This window comes from Somniosus microcephalus, chromosome 2 (genome assembly GCF_052327205.1).
Source record: "Somniosus microcephalus isolate GS21.2 chromosome 2, FLI_Smic_1.0, whole genome shotgun sequence".
NCBI lineage: Eukaryota > Metazoa > Chordata > Chondrichthyes > Squaliformes > Somniosidae > Somniosus > Somniosus microcephalus.
In genome coordinates, this window is record NC_140988.1 from 40,481,033 (window position 1) to 40,507,631 (window position 26,599).

At 47.8% G+C, this 26,599-nt stretch overlaps 1 protein-coding gene across 1 annotated transcript in view; it reads right to left on the reverse strand.

Annotated features, from left to right (window-relative positions):
- Window positions 1-26,199, reverse strand: part of elf2a (E74-like factor 2a (ets domain transcription factor)) — a 179,674-nt gene extending 153,475 nt beyond the window's left edge. Inside the window, exon 1 of the mRNA XM_086008521.1 lies at window positions 26,110-26,199. The gene's annotated coding sequence lies outside the window, so the exon portion shown is untranslated. The remainder of the gene's footprint in view (window positions 1-26,109) is intronic.
- Between the last annotated feature and the right edge of the window lie 400 nt (window positions 26,200-26,599).

Consider the following 26,599-nt stretch of genomic DNA (forward strand, 5'->3'; position numbering starts at 1 on the left):
CGCTTTGGGATGTCCTGAGGTTGTGAAAGGCGCTGTGGAACTGCAAATCTTTCTTTCTTTCATTATCCCAGGGCCACGGGATCGAAGTGCATTCAGATGTGGAGAAACATGTGCATTAAGGATCCAGAGTTGAGATTATGAAAATAGGGTTTGGGGCTGTGAAGCGTGAGGTAGCCTTGAATAAGGTCACTCAAAATTGATACTGCAGAAAGAGAGGTGAAAGGAAAAAAAACTGTAAGGTAAAAATGAGCTCTTCATAATTAAATTTGGAAAACTGATGGGTTAGTGCAATTAATAGTTTTTTTTTAATTACTAATTTATAACATTTTAGTAAGTTCAATGATGTAGTGGTTAGATATAAAATGTAAGGCACTTTACAGTCTGGTGGATTCTCAGCAGTAAACATGAAGTATGAGCATTCACAGGGTTACTGAGCTGGTCTTTTTGTTTCATAGGGATAGAAATCACAAGGTTACTCTGACCCCTGGATGTGAAATGCATTTTGAGTCAAAATTGTAACTGGGGATGTGATTGCAACACTCCAGTGTTAATCAATAATAACCTTAAGCACCCCCAACAGTAACAGAGTTAAAGCTACATCTTCAAAGTGACAGTTTGTCATTATCACTCATTCAGAATTGATCAGAGAAATCTCGCTGTGATCCGAGTGATTTCAATATATATATATTTATAATAGATCCATTAGAAAATTATTGGCTGGTCAATTGGCAGCTTTTGAAATTACTTTCAATGCTCATTTCAGGAGTGGGGTTTCGGATCATGTGACTGAAAGGTTAAGTGGAAGTCAATATGATTGAATTGTGAAAAAACTGCCCCAATTCAAACTGTGAGAGGGAAGAACGGGGCCAATCACTAAAATCGCAATAAAGCACAGCCAAATATTGTAGAATAGGGCGACAGTCGAAAAGTGTACTTAAATCTAAATTAATATAGAAAATTATGGGGGGGGGGGTGTTGGGTGGAGCGGAATTTTCAGGCAACCAATACGTTGCTGCAGAAATTCTGATTCCCAGCTGCATTTTATCTGTCCAGGAAAGTTCACCCTGGAGCAGTGGCGGAGCCAGTGGGAGGTCAGCGGGGGTCATGACCTCCCCAATCACTTTGAGGTCAGCCAATGATGGCCAAACTGACTGTAAATAACTTTCCTCGCCTAACTTTAAAATTCCTGATTGCAATCGTGTTGCGGTTTTGAATGTGACGTGTGATGTGCCTCAATAAATCCGAGACTCGATGTTAGCGAAACAAAACAAGGCTTTTATTGACTTAGAAGGTAACACACAGAGGAGAATGTATCTTCCATCCAGAGGTCTGCCGTACTGGATGTGCTGCAGGCTGGGCCAGCTTACATAGGAGCCAGGTATGGGCGGAGCCCTACACACAGTACAATACAATGGAAATGAAACTGAAACCAACCACAGTCACAGGCAGAGAAATACTGATGAGTGATGAATGGAATATTTCATCACAACGTGAATGCCAAGGCTGCATGGGAGGACGACGTCATGGCTATGCTGTGCCAAGTTGGCCAAATCTGTACTTCGACTCTCCCCATCCTTCGACCTAAATTATTTTGTCATGCTTTTGGGCTATTATGTGTGTGTGTGTAGGGGAGAGAAGTTATTGGTTTTCAATACTTTCTCTTCCGAAGATATTGGGATAAATTTTTGTCTTCACCGCCTGGGTGGTAATCTGGTGGAGCAGATTGTCAGCCCATTGTAGAGCCCACCTGATTTTTATTCTATTGATTTCAATGGAATAGAAATGGCCTGGAGTGGTGGGGGGGGGTACTAACAGCAGAAAAGGGGGCGAAATTAGGCAGTAAAGCCAACCAGCACCTTGCCACCCTGACCTGAATTTCCCCCCATCTCTACCTGGACTGCCGTTAGTCACTTTACCCACCAACCACCACGTGAAAATCCAGCCTTTAGTGACAGCACCCTATTTGGATATAGAGGACATCACAGTAGCGAGCAATCCTGTCCTCTCCACACATTTTCCAGCAAGGGTTTCCAGATAGCAATCTAGAGCAGGAATCCTGGCCAATTTTGTCTTTCCCTCAGCCCAGGGCCTGTGTTATTCAAAATGTCGTCCCATTTGAACAATAGAAAAAACAATAGGTGGTGCATTAGCATTATTGCATTATTTACAAACCTGGCAAAATAATGTGTAAGTCACTTCACCAGGATAATAATGCCCCTTTCGGCCTGCATCTGTCTATCAATGGATTTTACATCCAATACGAGGGACTAACAAATCCTATTTGTGCATGAAATTTATGTTATTTAACAATTTATTGTAAATTGTTAGAAACTAAATTGATTTGCATTACATGTATAATCAATATGTTCCTGACCATAAACTAGAAATAAAACACATTTACATATTTATTGCTCATATCTACTTTTAACAATGTTCTAAAATATGCCATGCATTGTTCCTCATCAGAAAATATCTGGGCATCTGCCAACGATACTCTGGAACCCCCCCCCCTGAAGGGTGTTGAAAGCAGGCTAAGATGATATGGCCTCCAATCTCCCCTCCTTTAGGAAAGCCTCTTGTCTCTGTTCTCAACTCTCCTTGTTGGTCCATTTGGGGTATTATGGGATGCAATTGCAGAGCTTTGCTCCTGTGGTTTATAAAATCATCAGAACCTTCAATTAAATCATTTCTTTGTATGTCAGTGCAAAACAGCTATTATCCTGTGTGTACTTGCAGACCATGTGACTCCTCACGGCATAGATTCCAAATAGCCTTTAATGATGGGAAGGAAGGAAGAAGGTGGGAATAACAAGTTTAAACATGCTGGGTAATTAGGAGTGTGGATTCACTTCAGCAAAAATTCCAGTAGTGGCAAACCACCCACATAATTTTTAAATTAAAGCTTCGATAATCATCCCACCACATTATAAGGCATTTTGCGGTGACAAATGAAATCAGATTTTATTACGGTATGCTACATTTTATTTTAGTGCATGGCATTAGTACAGATGCAAATTGCAAAGTTAAAACAATATCCATAGTCATTGTTTGGAGGTTGTCAGAGGTTTGTCAGACTCTCCCACCCAAAGTTAAAGTTTATTCAGATGCTTGGTCTGAGACTTGGCACTTTGCATTATCTATTAAAAATGCTTCTTTTTAAAAAATTGCCCCATTTTGAAAAATACATTTTTCTTCCTTCTTTAAGTAATCTTATCCTTCACATCGATTGAAGGGACAGATAGGGGACAGATAGGGGAGTCAAGATTATTAATGGTTATAAGATAAGTAGCGATCGTTTTTTTCCATTGGTTGACAAAACAATAAGAGGACAAAAATTTAAAATAATCACAAGAAGGTGGAGATTAGCAAAAAAGCCCTGAAATTGTGCAAATAATAGGAGTTCAGTTATGGTACAATACTTCGGGCCATAATTTAGATCCACCAGGTTTCCACCTCATTGATAACTTTACATGAAATTGTGCTTGGGGGAAGGAAGTGGGCCCTTCTTCTGCCTGCTCCACTTACACAACCCCAGCACTTTAGGTGCACGTCAGAGACCCCGTGGAACCCATGTCCGCTGAGAGCAAGCGTACATCCCATTCTGGGCCAAGTGAAGGTCCCAACAGTTACAAGTACAATGGTAATCAATTTGAGCGAGAATGATCATCTTAACTAACTGGTCCTTGGAGCCAGATCCAAGACTCAGTCTCCAGCTATCGGAGCAGCAGGGTGCCACTCGAGATTTCAATGGACCAGCCGGGCAGATGCCCCCATTGCGCTGCTACAGGTGCGAGTGGGCCCGCCCAAATACTTAAATGCTCCTGTGGCTGAGATTCGAGACAGGGCCCATCAGTGGGTGAATGCATTGGGCAGAGGTTCCACCCTGCCCACATGGGGTGGATTTCTGTCCTAATTTCCTTGCACAATGGGTGGTTAGAATGTGGAGTTGTCTCCCACAAAACATTGTTGAAGCAGAGTGCAGATATTCTTAAAGGAGAATTAGAAATTCCTTGAACGAGAGGGTATGGGGAGCTCAACCTCACCCTGCCTGTTTACCTTACTCAGCTTGTATCTGCACTACTTATAATACTGGTGAGACTGATTTCTCACTGCCCCCCCCCCCCATCCTTTATGTTGTGTCCTTTCAAGAATGCATGCCTCATCATTTTTCCCCAAATCAAGTTGATTTTATATTTAAAAGAAAGTTTAACATCAGTTGCTACTTCCTGTAACTGCTTTAAAAAAAATGCTGGTTAAATATCTGATTCGGAATGGAACATGGGTTGATAAAGTTAAGTACAAATAGAGGTGATCAATGTTGTGTGGAAATGCATATTCTTGAGCTGCTGGGCCCATTGCAATTGTTGACCCAAGGAAGGCAGCTGGTCAAGGAAGTAACTTGTAAAACTTAAAGTTAGATAGGTAACCTGGAATATTGCTTGATTTACGTTGATTGGAAGCTTGCTGGGAGAGGGGGAATCGGAGAATTTTTAGAAACTTACCTTAAGAGATTAGATGGGGTCAAGTTCATGTACCTGCTCCGTGGAAGGAACTGGCTTGGTAAGTTCAGTGACCTTTTCTCATTTCACATTTTCTTATGTTTTTAAACCAGTGTCAGCATTGTGGAGCAAGGTATTGATCAACAAACGGTAGAGGGTGGGTGCACGCAAGAGCTCACCACATAATAATTTCTCAATCATGACCATTCTGATAGTATGACCCAAATACAGGCAATTCTATTGCTGACAGTGAGAAAAGCAGAAATGTCCCTCTTAAGCAGCTCGCATCAATCAGCTGGAGAGTGGCATTGCCTCGGGAGTGATGCAGTACACAGGGTGGGATTAAAGTGGGATTAAAATCATTTTAAAAATGGGGTTTAAAATAACATAAAAACTTTGGTTAAAGCATCAAACTTTGATAAACTATTTTAATCCTTTGAGAGATACAATGTAATTTCTGTGCTAAAATCATAAATAAAATCAAGCTCCAACTTTTGTTTTGAGGCTACAACGTGAATTTTTAAAAAGTCCATGGTGATCTACATTTTGCGAACTGTACTGTAAGGTATCCAACATTAGTAATGTTCAAGAGCTCTTCTTGTCTGCTGAAAGAAAAGAATGTATTTCAAAAGCTGGAAAGGTCACTCTCGGCAGCAGAAGTTAACTGCTTTTACCTTTCACCGTGGCAAAATGTCTTTAAAGGAAGAAGCTTTGTTCAGCTCCTGTTAGCTGCTGCCACTGAGACGTCAGTGAACGAGGCCAGCAGCCAACTTATAGTAAATTAGATTTTATTAGTATCCTGGTATCCTTTCTGATCAAAGAGGACAGCTAACAGAAACAGACAAGAGGTTGAACTACCAGATAGGTTTATAGTTGAATATAATGGAGCATGAAATGAAAAAATGGAGCAGAACAGGGAGTAATATCAGCACTATCAGAGAATGCATCTAATTATTTAGTTAGTCATGTTGCATTTACGTCGAGTGTAAAATATATGAACCGTCCCTGTGACTTTGATCAGTGAATTGAGTCAGTAAAGTACGTAAACATCACTCTATAAGGTCATTCAATTATTTTGGAAAATAAATTTAAGTACAGATGATAGTTCCTTGCTGTGCACCTGTACTATTGTATTCATGTATAAATAGAATACGTTATAACAGCAGCATGTAAGTCTAACATTAATGTTTCCTGTAAAATGTTACTTTGCTTATTGAATAAAAGTATGTCACGTTATTGATACTTTCAATGCTAACCTTAATGTTTGTAAACCATAATGCTATGTACTGCATTGGAACACTTTTCCTAAATAAGAGTATATATTTTGCTGTGCTCTGCTAAAGCAAGACAAAAAATCCCTTCACTATCATATCACCATCACTTCTGGGAGTGATATAGAAGCTGCAATTTCAGCTTCTCCCTCACTATCATCTTCATCGTTACCACACTACATTTACTGCTGCATAGTGGTAAAAAAAAGTAAGTTAAAATAAACATTTGTAAAATTAAAATAACCCATACATTACAAGTTATTGTGGCGGAGACCACATAGGGACAGTAACACAATGTATAACCAATGCTGTTATATGCACCTGAACACAATTCACCATGTATAGCAATGTTGTGATATGTACATGCTGGGTTGGATTATCGGTGCAGAGTCCCTTTAAGAGCGTCGGTAGCGTGATGACATCATGACGTCGGGTGCATGATGACATCATAGCCCCTGCATGGGGCTGAGCCCTTCAGACCTTGTGGAGAGTGATTAAAGTAAGACACGTTTTGTTTTGGCTTAAACAAAAGTCTCAGCCTGTTGATTTCTAGCGACTCCAACATTGGTGACCCCGCTGCTCTTTTGGACAATTCCAAAGACCTCATCTGAAATGGCGACGAACGCCGTTTCCATCAAATTACCCGAGTTTTGGGGACAACAGGCTGCCGCTTGGTTCGCCCAGGCCGAGGCTCAATTTGCACTCCGGGACATCACCGCGGACGACACGAGGTACTACTACGTCGTCTCCGCTCTCGGCAGCTCCACCGCGGCCAGAGTCGTGAACCTGCTCGAGAACCCCCCGGAGCTCAACAAATACGATACACTGAAGGCACACCTCTTACAAACTTTCGTACTCACCGAAGCCGAACGCGCACGCCGGCTTCTCTCTCTACCCAGGCTTGGCGACTCCAAGCCCTCGGAGCTGATGGACCACATGCTGGCCCTCCTGGGCACTCACATGCCGTGCTTCCTCTTCAAGGAACTGTTCCTTCAACAGCTGCCAGGTCAGGTACGGTCAGCTTTAGCCAACTCTTCCAGTACCGATTTCCGCGACCTGGCCAAGGAGGCCGACAAATTTTTCTCCGCCGGGCAACAGTACTGCGCGGCCACGCGGAGCCCTGCCCCCACTGTTACAGCCCAATGGCGGCAACCCTCAAGCCTCTGCTTCTACCATGCGCAGTTCGGCCCCAAAGCCAGGAAGTGTCAGCCCCCGTGCAGTTTTCCCGCGTCGAAACAAACTAAAGACCACTCGTCGGCTGCTATGGCTGTCGGCCATTCAGGCAGTTTGTTGATTATTACAGACACCGACTCCGGACATCGTTTCCTTTGCGACACGGGCGCCCAGGTGAGCGTCCTGCCCGCATCAGCCATAGGCATTCAAGGGGGGAACCACAGCCCCGTCCTCGAAGCCGCCAACGGCAGTTCCATCCGCGCCTTCGGGAAACGGAACGTGGCGCTTTGTTTTGGCGGGCAGCGGTTCACCTGGGGCTTTGTCACAGCAAAAGTGTCCACCCCCCTTCTCGGCGCTGACTTCCTCTGCGCCAATGGCCTTTTGGTGGACGTCAAGAACCGAAGTCTCATCAACGCGGAAACCTTCAGCTCGCTCCCATGTTCCCTCAGCGGGTCCAGCACGACGCAGTTGTCCAGCGCACTCTCGGCCTCCGATGAGTTTTCCCGCCTCCTCGCCCAGTTCCCGGACCTCACGAAGCCCACATTCTCGTCCGCCGCCACCAAACACGGGGTAGAACACCACATCTTGACCACCGGTCCGCCCGTCTACGCCGGCGCTCGGCGCCTCGACCTGGGGAAGCTCGCCATCGCCAAAGCCGAGTTCGACACCATGGAGCGCCTCAGCATCATCCGCCGGTTGAACAGCCCGTGGGCTTCGCCCCTCCACATCGCCCCGAAACCAGGCAGCGGGTGGCGCCCGTGCGGAGATTACCGGCGCCTCAACGATGCAACGACCCCCGACCGCTATCCGATTCCACACATCCAGGGCTTTTCCGCCCGCCTGGCCAGGAAAGTGGTATTCTCGAAAGTGGACCTCGTCCGGGGTTACCACCAGGTCCCTGTCCGGCCGCAGAACGTCCCGAAAACCGCGGTGATCACCCCCTTCGGGCTATTCGAATTTCTCCGCATGCCTTTCGGCCTCAAAAACGCCGCACAGGCTTTTCAACGCCTAATGGACACCGTGTTACGGGACCTGACATTCCTGTTCGTATACCTGGACGACATCCTCATTGCCAGCGGCTCCAGGACGGAGCATGTGTCCCACCTCCGGACTCTCTTCGAACCACTCAGCCAACATGGCCTAATTGTCAACCCGGCCAAGTGCCAGTTCGGGCTGTCCTCAATCGACTTTCTCGGGCACCGCATCACGAAGGACGGGGCGGTGCCACTGCCATTGAAAGTGGAGGCCGTGATGGACTTCCAGCGACCCCTCACCGTGAAGGCCCTGCAGGAGTTTTTGGGCATGGTGAACTTTTACCATCGTTTCGTCCCCCGAGCAGCCCAGCTTATGCGGCCCCTTTACGAGGCCCTCAAAGGCAAGCCCGACAAACTCGCCGTCGACTGGTCCGATGAGATGGCCAGTTCTTTCACGGACACGAAAAGGGCCCTGGCTAACGCGACCATGCTGGCGCATCCGTTACCTGATGTGCCGATCGCTCTCACCACCGACGCCTCGGACTATGCGGTCGGCGTCGTCCACGAACAGTGGGTCAACGGCACCTGGCAGCCGCTCGCCTTCTTCAGCTGGCAGCTCCGCCCCAACGAGCGGAAGTACAGTACCTTTGATCGCGAGCTTCTCGGCCTCTACCTCGCCATCCGACACTTCTGTTTCCTGCTGAAGGCCCGCCCATTCACGGCGTTCGTGGACCACAAGCCGTTGACCTTCGCCATGACCAAAGCCTCCGAGCCGTGGTCGGCCCGTCAGCAACACCAGTTGGCCTTCATCTCGGAGTTTACAACGGACATCCAGCATGTGGCTGGGAAAGACAACCCCGTCGCCAGCTGCCTCTCCCGAGCCGTCGCCAGCGCCGTGCACCTCGGCATCGACTACACCCGCATGGCGGCCGACCAGGCCTCCGACCCGGACATCCAGGCCTACAGGACGGCGGTCACGGGCCTTCAACTAGCCGACGCCACGTTCGACGATGCTGGCACCACACTCCTGTGCGACGTCTCCGTTGGGCAGCCACGTCCCCTCGTGCCCGAAGGGTGGAGACGGCAAGTTTTTGACGCCGTCCATAATCTTTCCCACCCGGGCAGGAAGCTGTCACAGAAGCTGGTGGCGGCTAAGTTCGTCTGGCACGGGCTCAGGAAAGACGTTCGCGACTGGGCCAGCACCTGCGTGGTATGCCAATGCTCGAAAGTACATCGCCATACTAAGGCCCTGTTGGCGCTTTTCGCGGTGCCCGAGAGGCGGTTCGACCACGTTAACGTGGACCTGATGGGGCCCCTGCCGCCCTCCCGCGGGTTCACCCACCTCCTCACAATGGTCGACAGAGCCACCCGATGGCCGGAAGCCGTCCCGCTGTCTTCAACGACGGCCGCCAAGGTGGCTCAGGCATTCATCAGCACTTGGGTCACCCGGTTCGGCGCCCCATCTGACATTTCCTCTGACCGGGGCCCCAGTTCACGTCAGAGCTCTGGAACGCTGTCGCCCGAGGCCTCGGGTTGAGACTCCACCGCATACCACCCTCAGGCTAACGGGCTGTGCGAACGGTTTCATCGCTCCATGAAGGCCGCGCTCCAGGCCAGCCTCCGGGATGACAGCTGGATCGACAGACTCCCGTGGGTCATGCTGGGACTCAGGACCGCTCCCAAGGAGGACCTCCAGTCCTCGTCCGCCGAGCTCGTCTACGGCCAGCCGCTACGGGTTCCCGGGGATTTCGTCCCCAACGCAATGGAACCTTGGTCCGCAGCCCATCAGCGGTCCGACCTTCTGGACAACGCCAAGGTTTTTGCGCCGGTGCCCACGTCGCAGCATGGCCTCCCGCAGTCCCACGTTCCGCTCGACCTTCATGAGGCAGAGTACGTTTTCCTCCGCCACGACGCCCACCGGGGACCTCTTCATCCACCCTACGAGGGACCATTCCGCGTCCTGAAAACCGGGGACAACACCTTCGTAGTGGATGTCGGCGGTAAGCCGGACTGCATTTCCGTGGACCGTCTTAAGCCGGCCCACCTGGACCTGGACCGACCCGTTGAGTTGGCACAGCCCCCGAGGCGAGACCGACCTCCGGTTTCTGCACCCTCAGTCCACCACCGAGCGTCCGAGGTCCCTCCGACGAACCCCCCGGTCCCCGCCCCAGAACTGAGGAGCCGTTCCAGCCGTGTGATCCGGCCCCCCCAACGACTGACATTGCCAGTGCTAGTGAATTCTCGGGGGACGTATGTGGCGGAGACCACATAGGGACAATAACACAATGTATAGCCAATGCTGTTATATGTACCTGAACACAATTCACTATGTATAGCAATGTTGTGATATGTACATGCTGGGATGGGTTATCGGTGCAGGTCCCTTTAAGAGCGTCGGTAGCGTGATGACGTCATGACGTCGGTTGCGTGATGGCGTCATAGTCCCTGCACGGGGCTGAGCCCCTCAGACCTCGCGGAGAGTGATTAAAGTAAGACACGTTTTGTTTCGGCTTAAACAAAAGTCTCTGCCTGTTGTTTTCTACCGAGCCCAACATTATAAAGAATAATAAACCATGTGCCCCAATTGGCTCATTTGGTAACTGTACACTTGCCTGTGGTATTGAGCTGTACAGATCAGGAAAGTTCCAGGTTTGAGCCTTTGTCCCGGACTAGCTGATCTCAACTGAGGCAGTGCGGGGTGGCTACAATTGGCCTCGGTGTCCTGAGCTTGGAAGGGGAAACATCACCCAGGGTTATCACTCTTGATCAATATCCCGTGATCAAGGAAAGTGTGCACTTGTGGACATCAGATGAGAACAGCATTGACCACTCCTGACCACTGTCCAATAACTGCTTTTAAAATTGTATGTGTATGTGTGTGCATCAGGTAAGGGCTTGATTAGGCTTGGCTGTGATGCCCCTCACAGGTAAATAACCTCCTTATACTTACTATTTAGACGCACACAAAGAATAATCACTTAGGTGATGGCCAGGGATGGCTGGCACCTGCAAAACTATTATAGCATAACTCAGCACCAACAAGGGAGAGAAAATGGAGGATGGGGCGGAAAACCACAAATATCTGACAATGAATTTAAATTCAGTCTTAGTGCTCAGTATTCATTCTTTTGATCTTCAAAACCACTTGAATTACTTCTTGGTATCGTTTACTGCCAGGCTTCCCTATGACTACCTCAAATGATTCATGAACAGTATTAACTCAATCGCAAGTCTGGTTCAAAGAATTTTAAAGATGATGGGGGTGATTTTCCCTGGATACTTTAGGCGCTAAAGATCCTCCGAGGTGACCAAGATGGGGTCTTGAGCTGCAACGCCGGTTTAGCCCGCCTTTAGCGCAAGCCGGCATTTTTATTTTATTCGTTCCTGGGATGTGGGCGTCGCTGGCTGTGGTAAACCACTGTTTGTATTCCTGTTTGTCCTGTTTGTATTCCACTGTGTACATGCCTGGACATGCCTCGGCTGACTCCTCCCACAGGTCCTAGTATAAAGGTGACTGCTCCCCAGCCCTTTGGATCCTGGACCGGTCGACCACTCGAGGCAGACCTCCATTCTGTTGTTAATAAAAGCCTTTAGTTACTCTTCTAACTCTCAGTCTTTTATGAGTAATTGATAGCGCATCAATTTTATTAACAACATTTTTATAATGGAGAAGATCCTCACACCAGCATGCCTGGACTTAGATCATCGGGAGGCGGACTCATCCACCAAGTTTACTCACTGGCTTAAGTGTTTCAAAAAATTCCTGACCGCCTCCGAAGCAATCAAATTGGACGAGGACAAACTGGATGTCCTGACCTCCAAAGTGAACCACCGAGTGTACTCGGTCATCCAAGACGCGACCTCGTACGCGGATGCTATCAAGCTCCTCAAGGACCAGTACACGCGCCCAGTGAACGAAGTGTACGCCAGGCACCTCCTGGGGAGTCGTAAACAACAACCTGGGGAATCGACCGTGGAATACCTTCAGGCACTGTCTGTGCTTGGCCGGGCCTGTGGTTGTAAGGATGTAAAGGCCGCCGTGTACACAGAGGAACTTATCCGGGACACTTTTGTAGCGGGCCACAGATCCAATTACACACGACAGCGACTGTTGGAGCAGAGTAACCTCGACCTCAACAAGGCCTCTGAACTCGCACTATCGTTGGATGCAGCCTACCAGGGCATGGATGCCTACTCCTCTGCACCGTGGACGCCGCGGGGAATGACAGCCTGGGACACGGTAGGACCGCCTCATAGCGCCGTGCCGCCCCAGCCACACCCCAACAACGGCCCAACTACCGCAGCAGTGTCCCAAGGCCAGACAGCAGTGCCCCAAGGCCAGAAATGCTACTTCTGTGGCCAGGCAAAACACCCCAGAGCGCACTGCCCGGCGAAAAACGCGATCTGCTCGGGCTGCGGGAAGAAGGGACACTACGCTAGCGTCTGCAGGGCCAAAGCCACCCCGAACCCCAGCAGCGCCGCGTGTGGGCCATGCGGGCCGCCATTTTGGACCTCCCCGGCCGTGTGCGAATCACCGGTACAGCAGCCATTTTGGACGCCTCCAGCCACATGGGGATCATGGACGCCGCCATCTTGGACGACAGCCGGGACGCAGCAGGCCCCCGACACCGCCTCATCTGATACCCGCAGCGACACACCGACCCCTACGCTGGCATCCGTTACACTGGACCAAGCGAGACCGCACCAACTGGCCAGTTCCACAATGGACATTAAGGTAAATGGTCACGATACAATCTGCCTTTTTGACTCTGGGAGCACGGAGAGCTTCATCCACCCTGACACGGTGCGGCGTTGCTCTCTCCCAGTCCTGCCTGCGCAACACCGGATTTCTATGGCCTCCGAGTCCCAGTCGGCGGACATCGGCGGCTACTGCGTGGTGACACTCGTAGTAGACGGGACCGTGTACGATCATTTTAAACTTCTGGTCCTGCCTGACCTCTGCGCTGCCGTCCTGCTGGGGTTAGATTTTCAGTGCCACCTTAAAAGTGTTACGATGGCGTACGGTGGACCCCTACCCCCACTCACAGTCCGCAGCCAGCAGCTTCCAAATTGCCCGCCGCGCACCAGGTGCAACCTCTCCACACTCAGAGTCACCCCCCCACCACTGTTTGCTAACCTCACCCCCGACTGTAAGCCCATCGCCACAAAGAGCAGGCGATACAGTGCCGGGGACAGGGTTTTCATTAAAACCGAAGTGGAGCGGCTCCTGAAAGAAGGGATTATTGAGGGCAGCACCAGCCCCTGGCGAGCCCAGGTTGTGGTCGTTAAGACCAGCGAGAAGCAGCGCCTGGTCATCGACTACAGCCAGACAATAAATCGCTACACCCTGCTGGACGCCTACCCACTCCCCCGTATAGCTGATATGGTCAACCAGATCGCGCAGTACCGCGTCTTCTCGACCATTGACCTGAAATCAGCGTACCACCAGCTCCCCATCCGCCCTGAGGACCGCCAGTACACTGCCTTTGAGGCAAACGGCCGCCTCTATCACTTCCTTAGGGTTCCCTTTGGCGTCACCAACGGGGTCTCCATCTTCCAAAGGGAGATGGACCGGATGGTAGATCAAAATGCGTTGCAGGCCACTTTCCCATATCTGGACAATGTGACCATCTGCGGCCGTGACTTGCAGGACCATGACGCAAACCTCGAAAAATTCCTCCGCACCGCCCAACTCCTAAACCTGACATATAACAAGGAGAAGTGCATATTCCGCACAAACCGCCTCGCCATCCTTGGCTGTGTTGTGGAACACGGAGTCATCGGCCCCGACCCCGACCGGATGCGTCCCCTTATGGAACTTCCACTGCCCCACTGCCTCAAGGCCCTGAAGAGGTGCCTAGGGTTTTTCTCCTATTACGCCCAGTGGGTCCCCTACTATGCGGACAAGGCCCGTCCGCTGATCAAGTCCACCTCTTTTCCCTTGACGGCAGAGGCCCGCTTAGCCTTCCACCGTATCAAGGAGGACATTGCCAAAGCCACCATGCACGCAGTGGACGAATCCATCCCCTTCCAGGTGGAAAGCGACGCGTCCGACTTTGCCCTGGCCGCTACCCTCAATCAGGCGGGGAGACCCGTGGCCTTCTTTTCACGAACCCTCCAAGGCCCGGAGACCAGACACTCCACTGTTGAGAAGGAGGCCCAGGCGATTGTGGAGGCTGTGCGTCATTGGAGGCACGACCTGGCCGGAAAACGATTTACCCTGCTCACTGACCAGCGTTCAGTTGCTTTTATGTTTAACAACAAGCAGAGGGGCAAAATCAAAAATGACAAGATCTTGAGGTGGAGAATCGAACTTTCCACCTACAACTACGAGATCTTGTACCGGCCCGGGAAGCTAAATGAACCCCCGGATGCGCTATCGCGTGGCACCTGCGCCAGCGCGCAGATCGATAGACTGCGGGCCCTCCACAATGACCTCTGCCACCCGGGGGTCACCAGGTTCTTCCACCTCATCAAGGCCCGCAACCTGCCTTACTCTATTGAGGAGGTCAGGACCATGACCAGGAACTGCCAAGTCTGCGCTGAGTGCAAACCACACTTTTATAGACCAGACAGGGCCCACCTGATAAAAGCCACTCGCCCCTTCGAGCGCCTGAGCGTTGATTTTAAAGGGCCTCTCCCCTCCTCCGACCGCAATGTGTACTTCCTCAATATTATTGATGAGTACTCCCGTTTCCCGTTCGCCTTCCCCTGCCCGGACATGACCAGTGCCACGGTCATTAAATGTCTGAACAACCTCTTCACCCTGTTCGGCTTCCCCAGCTATATCCATAGCGACCGGGGCTCATCGTTTATGAGCGACGAACTCCGTCAGTACCTGCTAACTAGGGGTATTGCCACAAGCAGGACCACCAGTTACAACCCCCGGGGGAACGGACAGGTGGAAAGAGAAAATGCGACAGTTTGGAAGGCCGTCCTGCTAGCCTTAAAGTCTAGGGGCCTTCCAACCTCCCGCTGGCAGGATGTGCTCCCCGATGCGCTCCACTCTATTCGGTCACTGCTCTGCACTGCCACTAACGCCACCCCTCATGAGAAAATGTTTGTCTTCCCAAGGAAGTCCACATCAGGGACTTCGCTACCGCCATGGCTGACGTCCCCAGGGCCGGTCCTACTGAGAAGACACGTGAGGACCCATAAAACGGACCCCCTGGTCGAGAGGGTCGACCTCCTCCACGCCAACCCCCAGTATGCTTACATCGCATACCCGGACGGGCGGGAGGACACAGTCTCCATAAGAGACCTTGCACCCTCGGGGACCACAGTAACCCACTACCCACTACCACCCCCCCCCACGATCCGATATCCAGCCCCAGCAGACGGCAGGCCTGGGCCCCGCGACCCGCTCGACATCTACGAGGACGACACGCCTGTGCCACAGCCTACGCTGGACTCGACGCCGGAAGCTTCACTACCCCTGCCGTCGCCACGCCGATCACAGCGGCAGACAAGACCTCCGGAGAGACTCCAATACACTAACTTTTAATACACTTCACCCCGCCGGACTCAATTTTAAACAAGGGGTGAATGTGGTAAACCACTGTTTGTATTCCTGTTTGTCCTGTTTGTATTCCACTGTGTACATGCCTGGACATGCCTCGGCTGACTCCTCCCACAGGTCCTAGTATAAAGGTGACTGCTCCCCAGCCCTTTGGATCCTGGACCGGTCGACCACTCGAGGCAGACCTCCATTCTGTTGTTAATAAAAGCCTTTAGTTACTCTTCTAACTCTCAGTCTTTTATGAGTAATTGATAGCGCATCACTGGCAAAGCCAGCATTTACTGCCCATCCCTAATTGCCCTTGAGAAGGTGGTGGTGAGGCGCCTTCTTGAACCGCTGCAGTCTGTGTGGTGAAGGTACTCCCACAGTGCTGTTAGGTAAGGAGTTCCAGGATTTTGAACCACCAACGATGAAGGAACATTTCCAAGTCAGGATGGTGTGTGACTTGGAGGGGAACATGGAGGTGGTGGTGTTCCTATGCGTCTGCTGCCCTTGTCCTTCTAGGTGGAAGAGGTCGTGGGTTTGGGAGGTGCTGTTGAAGAAACCTTGGCGAGTTGCTGCAGTGCATCTTGTAGATGGTACACACTGCAGCCATGGTACGCCGATGGTGGAGGGAGTGAATGTTTAAGGTGGTGGATAGGGTGCCAATCAAGCGGGCTGCTTTGTCCTGAATGGTGTCGAGCTTCTTGAGTGTTGTTGGAACTGCACTCATCCAGGCAAGTGGAGAGTATTCCATCACACTCCTGACTTGTGCCTTGTAGATGGTGGAAAGGCTTTGGGGAGTCAGGAGGTGAGACACTCACTGCAGAATGACCAATTTCTGACCTCCTCTTGTAGCCACAGTATTTATGTGGCTGGTCCAGTTAAGTTTCTGGTCAATGGTGACCTCGAGGATGTTGATTTTGGGGGATTCGGCAATGGTAATGCCGTTGAATGCCAAGGGGCGGTGGTTAGACGCTCTCTTGTTGGAGATAGTCATTGCCTGGCACTTGTGTGGCGTGAATGTTACTTGCCGCTTATCAGCCCAAGCCTGATTGTCGTCCAGGATTTCCTGCATGCGGGCATGGACTGCTTCATTATCTGAGGATTTGCGAATGGCGGTGAACACTCTGCAATCATCAGCGAACATCCCCACTTCCGACCTTATGATGGAGGGAAGGTCATTGATGAAGCAGCTGAAGATGGTTGGGCCTAGGACACTGCCCTGAGGAACTCCTGCAGCTGTCCTGGGGCTGAAATGATTGGCCTCCAACAACCACAACCATCTTCCTTTGTGCTAGGTATGACTCCAGCCAGTGGAGAGTCTTTCCCCTGATTCCCATTGACTTCAATTTTACTGGGGCTCCTTGATGCCACACTCGGTCAAATGCTGCCTTGATGTCAAGGGCAGTCAATCTCACCTCTGGAATTCAGCTCATTTGAGCATGTTTGGACCAAGGCTCTACTGAGGCCTGGAGCCGAGTGGTCCTGGCAGAACCCAAACTGAACATCGGTGAGCAGGTTATTGGCGAGCAAGTGCCACTTGATAGCACTGTCGACAAAACCATCCACCACTTTGCTGATGATTGAGAGTATACCGATGGGGCGGTAATTGGACGGGTTGGATTTGTCCTGTTTTTTTGTGAACAGGACATACCTGGGCAATTTTCCACATTGTCGGGTAGATGCCAGTGTTGTCGCTGTACTGGAACAGCTTGGCTAGAGGCACGGCTAGTTCTGGAGCAGAAATCTTCAGCACGACAGCCAGGATATTGTCGGGGCCCATAGCCTTTGCTGTATCCAGTGCGCTCAGCCATTTCTTGATATCACGTGGAGTGAATCGAATTGGCTGAAGACTGGATTCTGTGATGGTGGGGACCTCATGAGGAGGCCGATATGGATCATCCACTCAGCACTTCTGGCTGCAAATGCTTCAGCCTTGTCTTTTGCACTCATGTGTTGGGCTCCGCCAACATCGAGGATGGGGATATTCATGGAGCCTCCTCCGCCCGTTAGTTGTTTAATGGTCCACCACCATTCACGACTGGATGTGGCAGGACTGCAGAGCTTTGATCTGATCCGTTGGTTGTGGGATCGCTTAGCTCTGTCTATAGCATGCTACTTCCATTGTTTAGCATGCATGTAGTCTTGTGTTGCAGCTTCCCCAGATTGGCACCTCATTTTTAGGTACGCCTGGTGTTGCTCCTGGCATGCTCTTCTACACTCCTCATTGAACCAGGGTTGGTCACCTGGCTTGATGTTAATGGTAGAGTGAAGGATATGCCGGGTCATGAGGTTACAGATTGTGGTGAAATACAATTCTGCTGCTGCTGATGGCCCATAGCACCTCATGGTTGCCCAGTTTTGAGCTGCTAGATCTGTCCATTTAGCATGGTGGTAGTGCCACACAACATGATGGAGGGTGTCCTCAGTGTGAAGACGGGACTTCATCTTCACAAGGACTGTGCGGTGGTCACTGCGACCAATACTGTCGTGGACAGATGCATCTGTGACAGGTAGATTGGTGAGGACGAGGTCAAGTAGGTTTTCTCACCACCTGCTGCAGGCCCAGTCAGGCAGCTATGTCCTTCAGGACTCGGCCAGCAGTGGTGCTACCGGGCCACTCTTGGTGATGGACATCTAAGTCCCCCACCCAGAGTACATTCTGTGCCCTCAGTGCTTCTTCCAAGTGATGTTCAACATGGAGGAGTACTGATTCATCAGCTGAGGGAGGGCGGTGGGTGGTAATCAGCAGGTTTCCTTGCCCATGTTTGACCTGATGCCACGAGACTTCATGGGGTCCAGAGTCAATGTTGAGGACTCCCAGGGCCACTCCCTCCTGACTGTATACCACGGTGCCGCCATCCCTGGTGGGTCTGTCCTGCCAGTGGGACAGGACATACCCAGGGATGGTGATGGAGGAGTCTGGGACATTGGCTGAAGGGTATGATTCTGATAGTATGACTATGTCAGGCTGTTGCTTGACTAGTCTGTGGGACAGCTCTCCCAATTTTGGCACAATTCCCCAGATGTTGGTGAGGAGGACTTTGCAGGGTCAACTGGGCTGGGTGTGCCGTTGTCGTGTTCGAATCCAGTGCCGAGGTCGATGCCGGGTGATCCATCCAGTTTTATTCTTATTATTGTTTCTTGTAGCAGTTTGTTACAACTGAGTGGCTTGCTGGGCCATTTCAGAGGGCAGTTAAGAGTCAACCACATTGCTATGGGTCTGGAGTCACATATAGGCCAGACCGGGTAAGGATGGTAGATTTCCTTCCCTAAATGGTTTTTACAACAATCCAGTAGTTTCATTACTGATACTTGCTTTTTATTTCAGATTTATTTAATTAACTGAATTTTAATTCCACAGCTGCCATGGTGGGATTTGAACTCATGTCTCTGGACTATTAGTCCAGACCTCTGGATTACTAGTCCAGTAACATAAGAACATAAGAACATAAGAAATAGGAGCAGGAGTAGGCCAATCGGCCCCTCGAGCCTGCTCCACCATTCAATAAGATCATGGCTGATCTGATCCTAACCTCAAATCTTCTATCACTCTGCATCCACCCGAACCCATGTGATCTCCCGGGAGAGGCGAAAAACCAGATAAAGACCCAATGGCCAATTTGGGAGAAAAAAATCTGGGAAATTCCTCTCCGACCCATCTAGGCGATCGAAATTCTTCCAGGAGATCACTCTGTCCCTATATTTTCTACAGTACTTACCTTCTGTAAAGGCGATCTCCACCCCAGCCAGGAACAGGAATAAAACCATCTCCTGAAAACTAACACAGAATTAGAACACAGTAGGAGCAGAACAAGGCTACACGGCCCCTGGGCCCACTCCACTACCCACAGGGCCATGACCATTCCGAACCTAGACTCATGTCCAATTTCCTGCCCGCTCCCCGTAACCCTTAATTCCCTTTACTTCTCGGAAACTATCTATTTCTGTTTTAAATTTATTTAATGATGTAGCTTCCACAGCTTTCTGGGGCAGCAAATTCCACAAACCTACCACCCTCTGAGTGAAGAAGTTTCTCCTCATCTCAGTTTTGAATGAGCAGCCCCTTATTTTAAGAATATGCCCCCTAGTTCTAGTTTCACCCATCATTGGGAACATCCTCACCGCATCCACCCGATCAAGCCCCTTCACAATCTTATATGTTTCAATAAGATCGCCTCTCATTCTTCTGAACTCCAATGAGTAGAGTCCCAATCTACTCAACCTCTCCTCATATGACCACCCCCTCATCAAAACTGTATGCAGTATTCCAGGTGCGGTCTCACCAATACCTTGTACAACTGCAGCAATACCTCCCTGTTTTTATATTCCATCCCCCTAGCAATAAAAGCCAACATTCCATTGGCCTTCTTAATCACTTGCTGCACCTGCATACTAACTTTTTGAGTTTCGTGCACCAGGACCCCCAGATCCCTTTGTACTACAGTACTTTCCAGTTTCTTGCCATTAAGATAATAACTTGCTCGATGATTTTTCCTGCCAAAGTGCATAACCTCACACTTTCCAGTATTGTATTCCATCTGCCAAATCTCTGCCCACTTACTTAGCCTGTCTATGTCCCTTTGCAGGCTTTTTATGTCCTCCTCACTCACTACTTTCCGTCCCATCTTTGTATCATCTGCAAACTTTGATATGTTACACCCGGTCCCCTCCTCCAAATCGTTAATATAGATTGTAAAGAGTTGGGGACCCAGCACTGACCCCTGCGGAACACCACTAGTTACTGGTTGCCAATCTGAGAACGAACCATTTATCACAACTATCTGCTTTCTGTTAGAGAGCCAATCCTCCACCCACGCCAGAATATTACCCCCAATCCCGTGATTTTTTATCTTGAGCAATAATCTTTTGTGTGGCACCTTGTCAAATGCGTTTTGGAAGTCTAAATACACTACGTCCACTGGTTCCCCTTTATCCACCCTGTATGTTACTTCCTCAAAAAACTCAAGCAAATTTGTCAAACATGACTTCCCCTTCATGAAACCATGCTGAGTTTGTCCTATTAAATTATGTTTATCCAAATGTCCCGTTACTGTCTCCTTAATAATGGACTCTAACATTTTACCAACCACAGATGTTAGGCTAACAGGTCTATAGTTTCCAGCCTTCTGCCTACTACCCTTTTTAAATAAGGGTGTTACATTAGCAGTTTTCCAATCTGCCGGGACCTTTGCTGAGTCCAGTGAGTTTCGGAAAATTATTACCAATGCATCCACAATCCCTACCGCTACTTCCCTCAAGACCCTAGGATGCAAGCCATCAGGTCCAGGGGATTTATCCGGCTTAAGTCCCATTATTTTACCAAGTACCACTTCCTTAGTGATTTTAATCGTATTTAGTTCCTCCCCCCCTAGAGCCCCCTGTTTGTCCAGTGTTGGGATATTCTTAGTGTCCTCTACTGTAAAGACTGATACAAAATAATTGTTCAGTGTTTTTGCCATCTCCATGTTTCCCACCATTAATTTCCCGGTCTCATCCTCTAAGGGACCAACATTTACTTTAGCCACCCTTTTTCTTTTTATATAACTATAGAAACTTTTACTGTCTGTTTTTATATTTTTTGCTAATTTACTTTCATAATCTATCTTCCCTTTCTTAATCAATCTTTTAGTTATTTTTTGCTGTCTTTTAAAGACTTCCCAATCTTCCATCCTCCCACTAGATTTGGCTACCTTATATGCCCTTGTTTTTAGTCGGATACTATCCTTAATTACTTTACTTAGCCACGGATGGCTATCTTTTCTTTTACACCCTTTTTTCCTCAGTGGAATATATTTTTTTTGGAAGTTGTAAAATAACTCCTTAAATGTACACCACTGGTCATGTACCGTCTTACCCTTTAATCTATTTTCCCAGTCCACTCTAATTAATTCCGCTCTCATACCTTCATAGTCTCCTTTATTCAAGCTCAGCACGCTTGTTTGAGATCCAACCTTCTCACCCTCTAATTGAATATGGAACTCAACCATGTTATGGTCACTCATTCCAAGGGGATCCTTTACTAGGACATTTTTAATTAATCCTGTCTCATTACACAGGACCAAATCTAAGGTTGCTTGCCCCCTAGTCGGTTCAGTTACATACCACTATGCTACCATTCCCTTGGTAAAGGAGTTGAAGCACGCACTACGATCGGCCACCCGGAGGATTTTTAAGGGTCTGATTGACGATTAAAATGCCAGCTAGCACTCAATTAAAAGGCTGCATGCCATTTTGGTGGTCCCTCTTTTAAATGGACCCAGTAAAATAAACAAATAAACTTTAACTAAACCTCTAAAACTTTAAATAAACCTTAGCAAATCAAATTAAAATTTGGTTGTCCAATCCAATTATGCACTCCAGTCCCCGTGGCGCCCACCGGTCACGGAAGTGCTCGAGCGTGCCGGCGGACACCGCGTGCTCCATCTCCAGGGCCACCCGGGCGCAAACATGGCCGCGGAAGAGAGGGAGGCAATCTGGCTGGACGACCCCCTCGACCGCCCGCTGCCTGGACCAATTGATGGCTTTTTTCCATTTTGGTGGTCAGCGCTTCAATTAACGACATCTCCTAACAGCGACCAGCTGAACAGGAGTAAACAAGTCATTGCTGAGGATTTCGTGCACTATTTAAAGCCATGCTCAGCTTTCACTCTTCACTTGCTGTTGGAGGTTTGAAGAGGACTTTTGAGACATATCAGGAGATTTACTGAGACACATTTGTCAAGACTTCACTAACACTCTATCAACATTTATTTCAGAAATTCTCTGAGGACTTCACCTAAAGAAAGTGAGTACTGCGCTACTCTACCTTATAGGAGTCACCAGGAGAAAGGGAGTGCTTGGTCATGAGCATCTTGCTAGAGGTCCTCCTTAGCCTGGATGAGGAATGGAAGGAGGACATGAGACCAGGCAGCGCAGCACCAGCTGCTGCAGGAGAGAGGGACAGGAGGGCGAGGTGGGCTCCTTTCCCCTCCTACGGGTACAGACATCCCTCCTCCTCTGGACCTCCTCCAGCAGGACCTCCAGTGCTGCATCCGAGAACCTGTGCGCCTTCTCCCTCGGTCCCTGAGCCACCCTGAAACGTTCCGTTGTGTGTCAGCCAGCGCACTCCACACCTTCAGTGGAAGTGTGTGCATGGAGGCTGCATATACTGCTCTATGAAAATTGTTTCTAATCAGCGTCTGAGTGCTAAACCTGCAGATGTCTGTTTTAGTGCCTCCAGGCAAGTTTAAATCATGTTAATGATCATTTAGCCCCAAAAATTGCAGGTTAAAATCAGACTTTCAAACAGGCGTGTCTTATTAGCACAGCACCCACTTGGCACCGGATTTCACCCTTTCACCAAAATAAGCCCCGATAAGTTTTACTGGTGGTGAGGGTGCTCTCACATAAAATACCTATGTGCCTTGCTCTGCTTAAAGGAAAAGTTTAATATCTTAAGAGTTGCTTTAATATGTAACAAAGTGTGGTGCTTATTTACGTCATGGTAGCTGGCAAATTCATAGAAATTTAACATCTTTAATATTTAAGTTAAGCTAGCCGTGACAGTCAGTTCTGTTACAAGCATACCATAGCGTCTGCATCGAGCTCACATTTGATAGATGGGACAAAGGGACAAAAAGGCAGGGTCAGGAAGGGGCAAGGGAAATAGGTGAAACAAATAGACCAGGGTCAGGCGGTACAAGGAACCCAGCGTGTAGGGCATGTATGCTTCCCAAATTATAATGGAGTCGAGAGTTTAATTTCTTTGTTCAAGGAATCCAATGGGACTCTTGAAAATCCTGTAAACGGAACACATTGCTTTAGAAAAGCAGTAACTTAAAAGTGTGATTTGCACCGCTGAGAGGCTTCCACTGCAGAGTAGTAACTATAATATCTGTCCTATTGGTGGAATAGTCTGAAGGATTTCAAATGGCAGTAAATATTTTGTAATTACCCTCCCACTCAAAAACACAAAGTAGTTAATGACAGCCAGAAATGTCACTACTGTATTACACCATTCAAATGCAATCCACTATTTGGAAATTGTTGCCATGCAGACCTGTATCTTTTTGCCATAATTTTTGTTACACTTTTTTTATTTTGAATTCTAAATCTTCATTTCACAATGAGAACGGTTTTCCTTAAAGTTCTTATGCCATTGTCTCATATGAGCAGTAACAGTATTTAAGTACTTGCTGAAAATATTGGACCTGTAACAAGTCAAAGTAATAAATACCCTATAACTGCTGCTGTACAATACTTGTTCCACTTCACCCAGACACAACCAAAATACCACAAGAGAAAGCCAATATTAGCTGTTTTCCGGACTTAAAAACAAAATTTCATCTGTAATGTTTTCCTTATTCTCTATTCTTGGCCACACTACCCTTCTTGGCCAATGTAGGACAAGCCAGATCTTCACAACCACTCTCAAATATAACTCATCAGAGGGTGCACTTGCAGAAAGGGGCCTACAACAGTTTTACCATTGTCCACCATGTAACTTAACAGAGACAGATAAAGGTTGCTCACTCAGGGATACTTGACTGTAAATGCCAGTCTATGCCATGACTCATATGCACGTATCATGGTAAATATGGATGAGGAAGGCCATTCAGCCCATTTTAACTCATACTTCCAATGAGATTCAATTGTCCCCCATCACAGAGTCCAATTGTTTCTTATTTGCATCCTACTGGGGGCCCAGCTGCAACTAGCAGATGGCTCTTTACTTTGTAATGTGGTAAAGATAATTAGACGTAAGGCGTACATTGAATTGGCCTTTTTATATAAGCTCACTGGATGTATCATCATTAAGGTCAACAATAATCACAGCTATTTTGGATCCCCCATGAAGATAACATTTTAAAACCAAGGTGAATATACTGCTGATAATGAAATGTGAAGCAGATATTTTAAAGGCCACAGCATAAGGACATGCAAGGGACAGAAAGCTAACTAAAACACAATACAATAGTTCAGTGATTTTAATTAGTTCCAAGTCCCCATTAACAAATCGAATCTGCATGTTTTTGCAGTCTATAGCACCCACCATTAGGAGATAATTGGTTCCTGGCACTTTTGAAATTCAACAGATGCTGTAATACGGCAGGATTTGAAGAAGGATTAAGGTTAGCTCAGTAGCCAATCAAATTGTATATTGTAATATCAATAATCTGCTTCAAGACAATAATGCAATACTAATTCAAAGAAACAAGATTTCTATTTTCTATTCTGTTATTAACAGTAAACAGTTCGGTTTCATAATTTATTGTATAGATCAATTTCAGTAAAGGGAAAATAGCATTTTGTTCAGTAAACCTTTTTAAAAAAAGATAAATATTCACCTTCAGTGGATTGTTAGGTTAGTTCTACTTTCCTTATTTGTAAATTATTATATATTTTCCTTACCCTCCGTTAATTAAGCGGACACTGGAACCTACTCCCGCACCTCTGTCTCACAGGAACTACATGAGGGCAGCCCAAAGACACTTATCATTGAATTCTGCCTCCCTCCCTGGTCTTCAATTAGTGGCTTCTTGTGATAGCAGAGATTCAGAACTCACCGTGTGGGAAACTGCAGGAGTACACCCACATCCTACCACTCCGGCACTGTTCCGCTTTGTTTGGTTTGTCTGGGTTTGAATAAGAAAGTTTCCAACAACCCATTCTTTCTTTAAAATTTATCAGCGCATGGTATGAGCTAATACAGAATAGTATGACTCTTTCTTTGATTTGACATGTCTATCAGTATCCTTATCGTTATTGCCTCAAATGTATAACATGTCTGTACACTCTGCTTGTGTTAAAAATAGAACTGAACCAGAAATAGCAGAACAGCTAGCCTCAGTGACACAATCTGGAAACTGCCATTGTAACTGGTTTGCTAAGGTTGAAAATGGAAATGTTTTCAGAAGTTTATAAATTAATCACAATCTTTTATTGCAATTTTCAAAGCACATGTGACAAAGCTGAGAATTCTGCATCACTGCAGAATTATCTGCTGTTGATCACAAGCTAATGATGTGAATGTCACAAGATCCTGACATTGACAGTACAACAAAAAAGCTAAAGGGGGCTTAGAGATGTCCGCTGAGTCATGAAGACTGCATCAAGCGAATGTCGAAATTCATTAGTTCCAAAAAGTATTTTTTAAACAAGGCTCAAAATAAGCCAGCAAACAGCCAGGGACCCAAAAGGTAAGTCTACACGTTGCTTTTCCCTAAAACTTTGTGCAGAATTTCTTCAATATTATAAATGCCTTGTGCCTTTTTTACCACATCATACTGTTGAAGTAAGAAAGTTGCTGTGTGGCATAGCGGGGGGAATGGGAGTGATGAGGTTTCAGTTTGTCCAAATATCACGCACTATGTCATACTCTGAATTTGCTATGAAAAAGAGAGTACTCTTGCAATCACACAGTACCCACTTTAAAAAGTCTTGCTATCCAAAACTCCCCAAAGGCAATTTACAACACATGTCGCAAGTGCTTTGAAAATTGTCCTGTTCATTTGCACTAAGATTGTTGTGATTTAGAGAACGCTCTTGCTGGAACAGTGCCCCTTATTTCAGGATGCTGCATTCTGCTGCTAGAACCAGACTAGAAGAAAATATCAAACAAACACAATATTTAAATAACTTTGTGAAAATACAGTCAGTTTTTCTTAATCTGATTATTCCAGTATAATACAAACATTGAAGTGTCCTACCTACTGTAGCAGAATTCTGTTCAGCTTTGATCAGGGGGCTTCACTGCACTGGGCCTCCTGTTTGTCCGAGCATTGTGTACTGTTGAAGGCTAAATCCAAGCTGTAGGCCAAGGATTTCAAATCGCTAATAGAAAATAAGGTTGAAGTGGCACGAGCCCTCAGTGCTTCCCCCTCCTGACGGAAAGCCATATCTCATTATTGAACACAAAGCAGTTGCACATTGTTGTGCCTTGCTGCTCCCTTTAACTCCAGAGGACATCCAGCGTATCTGGTCCTGGGTTGAGGTGAGAGTGGGAACTCATGTAAACTTATGCGGTGGATTTTCATTGATTCTCAATCTCTGCAGTGTATTAAATTCATCTCTACTATTCAAAACCTCTGTAACCATTTGTACCTGTACTACAATGAATGCAGTACAATGCATAATTGATTTAAAAGTAGGATCATTATGAATAATGGAAGATTTATTTCTCTAAATCTTAAAAGTAAG